A 7,500-nucleotide genomic window follows, 5' to 3' on the forward strand; every position below is an offset into this window, starting at 1 on the left:
AAATTTATAAAGTCAATAAAAATATCAAACGAAACACTGAGGGGATATTTTTTTCTGAATAACGAAAAAAGAAAAAGAAAAAAAGGGGGGGAGCTTAAAGTTCAACTAGATCATTAAAAAATATGTAAGTTCTTAAAACAGTAAAATTTACGTTGTGCAAATAAAACTAAACATGAGAACATTAATTCGAATAATACAATCATTCTTCATCTAAAAAAAGTCTGAACTTTAATTCGGACGACTATTCTCATCTTAGATGCTATATTTAATTGATCTAACCCTAAACCGATCATTTTTCAGGTGTATATTTCGAACTTTGAAAACTATATAATATTTTTAATTGAACCTTACGGTATTAAATTGTTCTTGTTCCGTCATCCATTACCAGATGAAAGCGTTCACCCGCTTGGATTAAATAAAAGGTAAGTTCGAAATTCCCTGCACGTTCCTGGGATTTTCAAAAACAGTGCGAAAATAACAACCAAGATAAGAAATTTAATTCAAATAATTCAAATTATCAATTATAAGTTATCCACTATGGCCATCGCATTAGGGATTATGGCTTGTTGATGTAAATAGCGAAACCCCGTGATCCGAAAATCAACCGGAAAACAAAACGAACGCTTTCTTCATTATTTTATAAAACCGTACCGTATAGACATCGATAAACAATGCTTAATAGGATAGCTCTAACATATATTATATATCGTGTTTATGACGAAGATATCATGCTTTTAATTCAAGTTTTCAATTTAGGCTTGTTTCGTTTTCCATTTTGGATCACAGCGTTTCGCTTTTTACATCAACAAGTCATAAGCCCAAATGCGACGGCCATAGTAGATAACTTACATTGCCTAAGGTTTACATATTTAAAGTGTATTTCTCAATACCAAAATGTGTATTTTTCAATACCAAAATGTGCATTTCTCAATAGATTTTAATTCAAAATGATTCTCCATGCAATAATATTTGACATCAAAAAATTTAATGCCTACAGATTTTTTTTTCTCGCAATTAACTCACACCGTCATTTACTGACTTTGCTTGTTATTATTCCTAATCTGTTCATTGCTACTGAACTTTAGCAGTGCCAAGTCAGGAAGTGCGGTTGTCGATTGCTTAACGCTTGTTTCACTATAAACTCCTTATTATACAGGAACAATTTCAGAGTTTATCACACTATCTCTCTAGACCTAAGCGGTCAACTAATCGATAGTTATTGTCTCATAATCATTTAGTTGCATCTTTACTCAATTTCACATTAAAAAGGTTCGATTTTTCCTCTTTTTACAAATTATTATTCGAATAACATTAAAAAAAAAGGTGCTTATGCGCTTTTGTTACCGTGCTGAAATATTAACGTTATTATTTAAAAAGCCATTCTTAACATGGGGAAAGGAGGGTGTTTTCTAACTAATCTCAACTTTCACTTAACAATTTAACAAAAATAGATATCGTAAAACTTGAATTTAACTTGAAAATACTATCACAAAAAATAACCTGTAACAAAAGTGCATGGACATCAAAAATTGAAAACGAAATATTATTTTTTATTTATTTTTAATTTTTGTTTTGTTTTAGTAAATTCACTTAAAAAACTTGGTTTCGATGCGAAACGCCCTTCTCAAAAGTATAGACTTTTTTTTTTTCACATCTAAGTCCTTGGTCCTGGATATGACCTTAAACTATATCCAGTGGTGAGGCCCCAGCTTGCGGGCTTTGGGGAGTGTGGAGCCACCCTTTAATTGCCATTGCTCCCAGGTCCACTCTGACCCGGAGTGGTAGTACCTGTTAGGGTCCCAACTATGGGTTAAATAGAAACCGACTTGAAAACAACAAATATATTCTATTAAAAAAATTTTTCTTCAAAATCTTTGGATTCGGCATTAAATAACCCGAAAAGGGTTGATATGCCGTAAAACAAAAACAACCAACTAACCATCTAAGTCCTTATTCGCTTTTGTTTGTATTTTTTTTGCAAACGAATGCGATTCTATTTTTAATTTAAATAATAACAAATTTTTATTTTATTTTTATTTATTTATTTTAATAAATTATCGTTTAAGAATTATATTTGTACATCATAATCACAAAGTCTGGTTGAACATGTACAACGATGCAATGAATCCAGTGTGTCATCCAAATGACGTATTTCATATTTGAGTCTGGGCCTTTGTGTCCTGTACCTTTTTGTTACATCCTTTCTTCCTTGTTTATGAAACGGGGAAACTTCTATTGTCGTCTGCTTCACAAGACTCGCAATAAAATCTACCATTTCTTTACTTTTCCTTCTAAGTTAACATCTAATTGAATTTGTATGGGGTTTTAAATAATCTGATGTGTGATGGAACGATAAAATTGTTGCTTTAGAAAAGACATGGTTCCATTCCCATTTGATGAAAACCGGTTTTCTTCTTTTGTTGCAGACCATCTACTAGTTTGCCAATTGTGTACAAATCTCAAGAGCGATAGAAGCCTTCTATCATGTCTGAAAGTAACACAATGTTCAACGAGCGAGATCAGAGCTGTACAACTCGTGCTCTCTATCGATCGAAGTTATGACAACAGGACTATTGCCAGCACCCTCAAAATTCATCGCTGGATTGCCACAAATAACAGAGACGTACCCACGATGATGAAACAAAGTTTCCAGCTACGGTTATGGTCTGTGGTGTGGTTTCAAGTGAGGGTCACATCATGCTATCTCACATCTTCGAAGTTCGCTTGAAAGTCAACACCAAAGTGTATCTGGATGTGTTGAAGAGTGTTCTAATCGCCTGGTGCAATCCTGAGTGTGGCAAACCCTGAGTGTGGCAGCAGGACTCAGCGCCCGCCCACAAGTCAAAAGAGACCCAGTATTGGCTTCAGGAGCGCTACAACTTTGTACTCTTCTCTCACTGTCCCTACCTCCTCCTCCGACCTGAACCCGTTGGACTATTTTGTTCTGTCATACGTTGAGAACATCACTAACACGACCTCCCACAACACTAAAGCCAGCTTGATTGGCGCCATCCACCAAGCTTCCACTAGCGCTTGTGGAAAAGGCATGCTTCCATTTCCGAACCTGTATCAAGAGGTGATTGAGGCTGAAAGCGGCTACATTGAAAGATGTCGACTCTACAACATAATCAAGTTACCTGAATTGATTTTTTCAATAGAAGTTTTAAAATAAAGTCGTAGTGTTGTTTTCTTGAAGGCGACACTTTTATCGTTCCACCCTGTATATATAAACTTAATAATTATTTGCATATCTACTCATTAGTGTTTCTTTCTTTAGCAATCATCCGTGCAGGAAGTGACAATTACTACTGGCCGGTAGATCCGAGCCCAACTACAAAGTCATCTCCGACTCCATTTGCGAGGACGTTACCTCCGGGCCAGCATCAACTTCCACGAGAATTAAGGGAAATTTAACATCTATAAATGCAAAATGCGGGTACATCAGTAAGCAGCTAAGTATTCAAACGAGTGGAAGTCGTGAACATTGCATAACTTTAGTTAATTGCGTTTGCTTTTTTTTTTTTCTTAAATTTTCCAAAGAGAGTTCAACTTCATGAAACGGTAATATATACGAATAAACGCGGATATTTTTTTCTAACTATCCTAACTATATTAACCTCCAAATTGGTTGTGCTTATTTAATTTTGTGATGTAACAGTATTCTGAAATACTGTGCATGTAAACACCCGAAAACAGTTTTAGTTCGAAATTTTCATATTTTTTTAAAGCAGTTTCTATTAAATTCCCATTGTGTTACATAATTCCCATTGTCATGTTTTCTTACTTATACGCAATAGTTTATGACATTGCCGGGATGCCGAGAAAATTACTACATTTTGATCCTGGCCTAAGAACCATAAAACTAGTTTTGACTTGGCATTTTTAAACGAATAATAATAATAATAATAATAATAATAACAACAACAACAACTTAATCTGTTCTTGTGTTATCTTTAATAAGAGATGGGTAGTATAGTATCGGTTCTGTTAGTATAAAACTGTCCACCCAGGAATTACCTCTTCCTTAATGGAGTGGCGGGTAATCTTCCAAAATATTCATCCTACTTTGAGGAAGGGCGGGTGCAATGTCGTATTTGTTTTGTTGTCATTAGACTATTCTCTCCTTTTGTGTGTATGTGGGGTGGGGGGTTGTATAGTATCTTTTCTGTTGCTATGATGCCATAACTCACAGACGTTACTTTCTCCTTTTAGGGGGGGGGGAATCCTCCCAGGAATTATTTCTTCTAGTTTGGATTTTTAGTATTTTTGGTATAAGATCCTAACAGGCATTACCTCTTTTTTTTTTTTTTCCATGGAAGGGAGGTAGTGTAGTAGAATATATTAGTTTATCGTGATACTGTTCTCCCAGGCATTACTATGTAGTTTTTGGAGGGGAATTCTCCCATGCTTTACCTCTCCATCGATGGAGGTAGTTTAGTATATTTTCATTCATCATGATAATACATTTGTCAGAATGCATTAACTCCTTTTTTGGGGGGAGGGGGGTCGATTTGTACGTTCTTCGTGATATCCTCCTCTCAGGTTTACTTTCTTTTCTGTATATGCTTTGCTGCTATATCATTATACTCCTAGGCATCATCTTCTCCTTTCTGGTGTAGAGAGGTAGTATTAGTTCATCGTGAGACAACCCTCAGTCATTACCGCCTCCTGTGAATGTGAGTATAGTATGTGTTTGCTTCCCATGATATAATCCTGCCAGGTTCGCAAAACAAATGTGGCTGGAGGAGGGAGCATAGATTTGCTAGTATTATGTAAGTATTGCTTTTGAGTATGAAATAATAAATTCTGTGTCATTTTAGTGATCTGGTTAGAACTTTCTAAGTCTAAATGGATGATCCCGTGTGTAAAATAAATGAGAAAACAAAAACCGAAATGCTTGGCGCAGAGGATGGGAGAACAGGCTACAGTTGAAAAGTCGGTAAAGTAATATTTTGTAATAGCCGAGGAGAGAGAGAGAGAGAGGGGAGGGTTAACTCTGTTGGAAGCAGGCAGAAAGCTTTTTCTTTTTTTTTTTTTTTTTTTTCTTTTTTTGTTTCTCCCTCTTCCTTGGCATTCATTCCCCCTCTCCTAGCTGGCGGGAGAAGGAGGCGTCAAAGGAGGAAAGTCTATAAACAGGGAGAATGAAGCAAGCAAGCTGGTTGAATTACTGGGGCAGCAGACTGCTTCTCCTTCCACCGTTACCACTGGCATCATCATTATGAAGACCAACAGAGATGAGGAGAAGGAGGATGGATCAGGTACCACAAGAGTGAGCCGTCCGTATGTGTGTGTGTGCAGTTGTTGTTATTGAAACTAAAGCACTGTACACACATACACATACACAACGTCGTCTTTAGTGTGTTGTCGGTAATACCCTTTTTGATGCGAGTCTCTATCTGTTACCGAAAAATGTGTCTGCTGTCGTCTTTTTATCATCTTACCAAATAATGACAGGCACCTAAACGCACGGCCACGTGCAGGTTCTCTCTCTCTCTCCCTCCCTCGCTCTCTCTGACTGACGACGACGTAGAGGAGGTGTCGGCGGCATCGGCGGCTCCCGAGAAGAAAATGGTAATATCTCGGCTCCTTCTTGGAAGACTAAATTCTTCTTTCTCTACCGAAAACGGTACACGCAGGAATAATAATCATAATAATAACGCACCTCCTGACATTGTCTCAAATAAGAACTAGCAGACATTAACTTCGAGTCGTATAAACCAAAAACATAAGTATATAAAGATATATATATATATATATATATATATATATATATATATATATATATATATATATATATATATATATATATCTGTAAAACAAAAAAACAAACAAAAGCAAACGCCCCCCCCCCCCCAAAAAAAAAGAACAAAATAAATAAAAATAAAACAGTTATTTCTGCAACACGGCGGATTTTCTTTACTTTACGGTGGATATACAATTTTTTCCTGACTTGTTTTGTTATCGAATCTGGCGGGATTTTTTTTTTTTTTCACGATTTTGTTCTTTCTTTCTTCCGCCCGAGATATAAGGTAAGGCAAAGAAAATCTATTTTAATTTTTATGTTTATTTGCAAAGTTAAGAAGAAAAAAAAAACATTTGTGCTTTTTCACTTGTTTGCATGTGCTTTTTCGCAAATGAGTCCTACTTCTATAGACGCGCACTCCACCAGACTTCATCTTTTGGCATCATCATCATCAGCAGCAGAAGCATGATCATCAGCTGGCTTCTTTAAAGATGTTGATGCTGGTATATTAAAACTGGTTTTGTTTATACAGCCAACTCGTGCCATTATTTACTGCTTCCCGCATTATAATAATATTCATCAATTATTTTTGCAACTTGTCAGTCTATCAATCTTTGTTTTGTTGTTGTTTTTTTATTTTGTTATTTTAGTTTTTATTTTTCAATTTAAAGACTTCTTTGACATTTTTAAACCAAGAAAGTTGTTTGAAAAAAAAAAAAAAAAAAAAAAAAAAAGCTAATACCAAAGCTAAATTTCTGTAAACACACACACACGTACGTGTGTTCCTTTATCACTATACTAGCATTTTGGTCTTCGAACTTTTTTGTACTTTCGTTTTTTCAAACCAAATTATATTTAATTTAATGTTTTTGCGTGAAAAAAAACTTTCTTTTAGTATAAGTATATCTTTATTTACTATTAAGCCATCTAAATTAGCTTTAGTATTTTGTTCTGTTAAGCAAAAATACTTTATTAAAGAAAGATAGTAAAAACAAAGATTTGTAGCTCCTCCCATACCACACGCACAAAAGAAAAAAAGGAGCGAAATCAGATTCTACTTTTCTAGGCGATTACGTGTGAAAATCCTGAAAACATTGGCGGAAAGAAGATAGATTTTCTTTTAGAATTTACAGTGAGGGATAAGTTTTATACATAAATTTAACGTAAAATAATCCCCCATTTTATTTATTGACTAGTGAACAAAAGTCGTAACACCAAATGTAATCGCCTCAAAACTACCCCCCCCCCAATCACCGAATTTATTTCCAATAAGTTATTTTCTTTGGATAACTCCCATAAAACACTAGAATGGCACGGAGATGGGTGTCTATTTTACGTTAAATTTATATACGAAATTGATCCCCACTCTAAATCCTAAATTATCGATTTCTTACGATCAAGTTTTTCAATGTCCACATGTAATCACCTAAAAAAGTAGAATCACTCTTGAATTCTAGATATTTTAAAATTGGAATTTTAAATGTTTCAGAATACATGATATTTTACCAGAGCCACTGTAAACATGTTTTAAATTCCGTCGTGATATTTTTATTGTCTAAAATTGTAAAGTGATTTTTAAGCCTTTAAATTGGCACATAGAAAATCATTTATAAATAGAATTAAAGTTTATATGCTAAAAACAAAATCAAGTATTATGGTTCATTTGGACTCTTAAAATATTTCGTTTGAGCCACTATTCTCGAAAAGAACAAAAAGTATTAAACTCGTTTTTCTTCTCACTGGAAGGTAAATAAAGA

At 34.8% G+C, this 7,500-nt stretch overlaps 1 protein-coding gene across 5 annotated transcripts in view; it reads left to right on the plus strand.

The window, feature by feature from the left end:
• The window catches only part of LOC145283664 (leucine zipper putative tumor suppressor 2 homolog), a 675,696-nt gene that overhangs the window by 184,263 nt on the left and 483,933 nt on the right, over window positions 1–7,500 (plus strand). For 3 of the 5 annotated variants that reach the window (XM_080132669.1, XM_080132666.1, XM_080132670.1), the window contains exon 1: window positions 5,825–6,029. The exons of the other annotated variants lie outside the window; for them this stretch is intronic. The gene's annotated coding sequence lies outside the window, so the exon portion shown is untranslated. Of the gene's footprint in view, window positions 1–5,824; window positions 6,030–7,500 lie in introns of those variants that run through there. 5 annotated transcript variants of the gene reach the window in all.

The sequence above is a fragment of the Euprymna scolopes genome, chromosome 8 (assembly GCF_053919585.1).
Source record: "Euprymna scolopes isolate OS-2025 chromosome 8, ASM5391958v1, whole genome shotgun sequence".
Lineage (NCBI taxonomy): Eukaryota > Metazoa > Mollusca > Cephalopoda > Sepiida > Sepiolidae > Euprymna > Euprymna scolopes.